This window comes from Engraulis encrasicolus, chromosome 20, assembly GCF_034702125.1.
Source record: "Engraulis encrasicolus isolate BLACKSEA-1 chromosome 20, IST_EnEncr_1.0, whole genome shotgun sequence".
Classification (NCBI taxonomy): domain Eukaryota; kingdom Metazoa; phylum Chordata; class Actinopteri; order Clupeiformes; family Engraulidae; genus Engraulis; species Engraulis encrasicolus.
The window spans coordinates 36,233,104-36,238,103 of NC_085876.1; the positions used below are offsets into that span (position 1 = coordinate 36,233,104).

At 46.1% G+C, this 5,000-nt stretch overlaps 1 protein-coding gene across 3 annotated transcripts in view; it reads left to right on the top strand.

Annotated features, from left to right (window-relative positions):
* The window catches only part of fam131ba (family with sequence similarity 131 member Ba), a 63,483-nt gene that overhangs the window by 1,018 nt on the left and 57,465 nt on the right, over positions 1–5,000 (top strand). The gene's annotated exons all lie outside the window — the stretch shown is intronic.

The following is a 5,000-nucleotide window of genomic DNA, read 5'->3' on the forward strand; positions in this document are numbered from 1 at the left end:
GAGAAGGAGAGACAGAATGTCATGGGAGGGGTGGAAAAGAAAGAAAGAGAAAGGGAAGGCTAGTGAAAAATAGAAAGAGGGGAATAGAGACAGAGACGGAGAGCAGGGTGCGAGCGGGAGAGGCTGGCAAGATTTCTACTCGCCTATTATTGGCAGTGTCTGCTGCACGCTGCACTGTTGCACGCACAAACAAACCAGGGAAGAGACAGGGAGGCAGAGAGATAAAATAAACAACATGACAGAGCGGTGGAGTAGAGTTACACACACACAAAAAAAGAGGGAGATGGCGAGAAGATGCTCTCTGTATCCTCTGGAGAAGAAGGGATAGGAGGAGAGAGAGAGGTACCGTACACAAGAGGGATGATGCTACAGTATACCGGCTTGAGATGACTGAAAAGCCGTAGAGTTACACACAAAAAGAGGGAGATGGCGAGAAGATGCTCTCTCTATCCTCTGGAGAAGAAGGGATAGGAGGAGAGAGGCACAGAGGAGGGATGATGCTACAGTATACCGGCTCGAGATGACTGAAAAGCAGTAGAGTGCCCCTCACGGCGCTCCGACACCAAGCTTAAGGTCACACAGGACCCCACCTGTGTGTGAGTGGAATACGGCGATCACTCGCCCGGGACCTGTGTTTGTGTGTGTGTGTGTGTGTGCGTGCGTGTGTGTGTGTGTGCGTGTGTATGTGTATGTATGTGCTTGTGATTGTCTGAGGGTGTGTGTCATCATGCAGGATGCATTTGGGTAGACAGTGACACACACACACACACACACACACACACACACACACACACACACACACACACACACACACACACACACACACACACACACACACACACACACACACACACACACACCCCCCCCCACACACACACACACCTACCTATATTAATGATCATAACGCCCACATCTTTTCTGACACACACACACACACACACACACACACACACACACACACACACACACACACACACACACACACACACACACACACACACACACACATGAACGAAAAGCCCTGCATCCGATGACTCACACGCCGGCTGCCTTGGAGGCAAACCCAGGTGTGAGCACATGTAGGTCAAATTTTGCAAAGTCAACTGTGCTGGTGGCTAGCCGCACCATGCGTGTATGTGTGTATGTCTCTGTGTCCGACGCACTTGTGTAGTGTATGTCTACGTGTGCGACAGCATCTCTGAGGACACAAAGAAGGGAATGAATTAACAAAACAATAAGCCACACAAAAAACATGAAAAGAGTCCAGAGAGAGACAAGAGTCCAGAGGAGATATGTTTTGATGTCTGCATGTGTAACACCACCACTGAGGATACATGACTCTTATGGCATCCTTATTGTAAAGCACTTTTTGAATGTCCCTCTCTGTGAAAAGAAAACATAAACTCACTTAATTTCTCTGCATGTGAGGAGAGGGAAAGTAATTAAGGGAACAGAAAAAAAGCAGGCGCTGAGTGCCAGGGAGAGATGTTTTGACGGCTGTATGTGTGATTCCTCTGAGGATACATGGCATACATCTACATGTTTAAGGAGAATCCAAGGACAAAACAACACAATAAGAAACCACCAAGCCCTGGAAAGGGGAGAGACATTTTGACGTCTGTGGGAAAAGAGTGAAAGAAGAGACGCCCCATGACACCTGCTCCCTTTGGGAGAGGAGGAGGAAGATGAGGGGGAGGGGGAGGGGGAGAAGGGTCTATCTGATCAGCCAAAGATTCCTGGACCACAGACACAACAGATTGATAGGCAGCTTGACAGACAGGGGAGTGAGGACACTGAATTGTACGTTGAGTAGGAACAACTAGAAGACTGTTCATCTTGACTCTCTAAAACGTTGAATTAACACTGTGAAATGTTTGAGGACAGGCCAGGGGTTCTGAGACTATAAAGCAGTGGAGCGGAGGTGGGATAGGTAATAGTGTGGGTGGGAATGAGCTTGGAAGTTCTCTTCTCACAAAAGATAAAATCTGCAAAATCCCCCCGTCCCCCTCTCCCACAGTTTGTCGTTCACAAAAGGGAATGCCTGACAACACATTGTGCCCTGCCATGGTGCCATGTGTTCGGTATCTTGCCGGTGAGGCTTCCTGGTTAACCCAGTCGTGTACAAATCACAGAGAGTGGAAATGACCTTTGCTTGTCATTGAACCAGCCAGCCAGCCAGCAAGCCGCTAGCACAGCGGAGAGTGAGTGAGTGAGGGTGAGAGAGAGAGAGAAAGAGAGAGAGCGAGAGAGAGAGAAAGAGAGAGAGAGAGAGAGAGAGAGAGAGAGAGAGAGAGAGAGAGAGAGAGAGAGAGGGAGGCACGGTGTAGACGTAACACGTCGACTCTCTTGTCTGTCTCTCCCCTCCCTCCTTTCCTTCCACTCCTCATCTTGATTGTTTTTCCCCCAGAGCCCCTTTAATATTCACACGACACAGATAAAAACACAAGCCCAGGAAGGGAAGAGGCGTAAGGGGTTGGGACAGACAGAGGGATTGTGTGTGTGTGTGTGTGTCTGTGTGTGTGTGTAGGGGGGGCAGTGTTGGGGGGGATTACTTGCAGAAGCCACACAGGCACTGTCAAAGGACATTTAGCAGTAATGCTCTAGAAATGAGAAAAATACGGAACCGGTCACTTTCTGCAACTGGGGTAACCAAGTGGATTATGTGTGAAGAAATGAGCTAGATTGCCTGCCGCTGTGTGTGTGTGTGTGTGTGTGTGTGTGTCTGTGCGTGTGTATGTGTGTGTGTGTCTGTGTGTGAGTCTGTGTGTGAGAGAGAAAGAGAGAGACTCTGGTGGGTGTCATATTTGGCGTACGGTGGCTATAAATAGCCAAGGCTTGGATGTGAGGATGCTGAGGAGAAGAGACGCTCCATAAAGTAAATATGGGTCAGTCATTAACCACAGCCTCACACACACGCCACACACACACTCTCACAAACTCACACATACATACTACACACACACACACACACACTCTCCAGTCTAGAGGCTAAGGGGGGAGATATCCTGCCCGCAGTCTCGCTTGCCCTCTGGGTGCTGGCATTGTTTTTCATCTGTAATCACACGAAGATAAGAAAAGCTAGCGCTACCGTCATTCCTAGCATCTGTTGTACATGTTGTGTTGAGCGTCCTTGTGTTGCATTTGCATTAGATGTGTATTGAAAAGGTTTTATCCAAAATGTGAGGTTAGATATCTTTCTTATTGCAAGAAAGTTTTTCTTTCCTAGTCTATGCCTTTTCTTGCCTTTTCCCTCACAATGTTGTATTTTCACAATCTTTTTTTATTTTCAAACTGCAATATTTTGTTAAAGTATTATCTCTCATGGACTAATTTAGTCACTTTCTAACCCATCCCGAAAAATGGTTCAGTTAGGTTGTTTACAAAACCTCTTTACAAACCCTAACCACCTTTGCTCAGGCAATAACACCAGGAGAAATGGACTCAATATGTTGTACACTCGAGATCAATTTATGACTTGTTGCCCACACTCTGTTCGGTGTCAGAGCATGGCACCCGGCCAAGATTGCGAGCGAGGCAGTCACAACTGGAAAACAGACACATAGCCCTGTTGTCAACACCGTCGCAATTCCTCCACGTTCACAGGCTACCCGGACTTAGCACAGGACACAGCCAGCTTTAGTCTACTGTAAACTTACTACATAGTAGGCCAGCTTCTTCTTTATCATTCTTTTTCATTCTCACATAGAGGATTAGGCATTAGGCAAATAAATAAATGAAAGTCTGCTGTCAACACCGTCTCAATTGGTCTCTGCTTACAGGCTGGCTTGAGCACAAGAGATAGCCTGCTTTAGTGTGCTGTTAACAGGGGTGTCGCACAGGGGGGTGTAAAGTGTGACTTAGTCACCAGGGCCCCTTAGGGGGCCCGCACACAGTTCCATTTATATAGATACTGTACATGGCTGGAGGGGTCCATTGGAGCTGATTGTACATAGGGCCCACAAATTGCTGCTACACCTCTGGCTGTTAGTATACTTTGATTGGTCATAATAGCGTTGACCAAAGCAGTGCAATGTGAACCATATATGATAAGGGTTTTGTCCCACCTTCAACTACCTGTTTATGTATCCCGGACTTAAAGTGATACTGTCCCATTTTTGGAAATAAGCTTATTTTACACCTCCCTTTGAATTAGACAATAGGGTTTTAACGTTCTCCTGTACTTTCAACCGTTCTCTGGCTATGGCAATGCAAATTTTACCTCCATGCTAGCAGTTAACATTGAGTCCTATGACACCAGCTGGCGGCTAACTGGTCTCATAGGACTCAATGTTAACTGCTAGCTTGGAGATAAAATTTGGACTGCCATACCAAGAAAACGGTTGAAAGTACAGGAGAATGGTAAAACCCTATCATTTAACTCAAGGGGAGGTATAAAATAAGCTTATTTCCAAAAATTGGACAGTATCACTTTAACTTTTCTTGTTTTCGTCTGCCTCTACAGGCTACTCGTTAAGTTTTAAAACAAATGAAAATCAAAACAGAATTGACAGACCACTCAACACCCTGAAAAATATACGTACATTCTAATTATCCTCTTAAGACCCAGAATATAAATGCAACAGAATTTATAGGACACTCAAGAAATGAAATATGTACTTATTATTGACTTTTTTTGGCGTCTACACAGCACAACGCACACAACTTTCCCTAGCAACTGCTTCGTTATTGAGTACAGAGACATGGCTCAGGCTTGGTTATGGTATTCCCCATATACTGAGTGTGTACTATTAAGCCCGTACTTTATCACAATAACCTAATCCATGGCGATCTTCAGTGGGGCTATTTAGGGTTTAGAGTGGAGGGATTTTCTTCCTCAGATTCAATAGTGCCTGGAACATCATTCACATCTATATGGACGTCCAAGCGACTCCCGAGTGTCCTTGCAGGCCTGCCACTCCGCATTGATTAGATGTGCTGTAGATTACTCTCTTAGGCCTGCCAGACTGCCAGTAAACGATACCAACAACAACATCGAACAT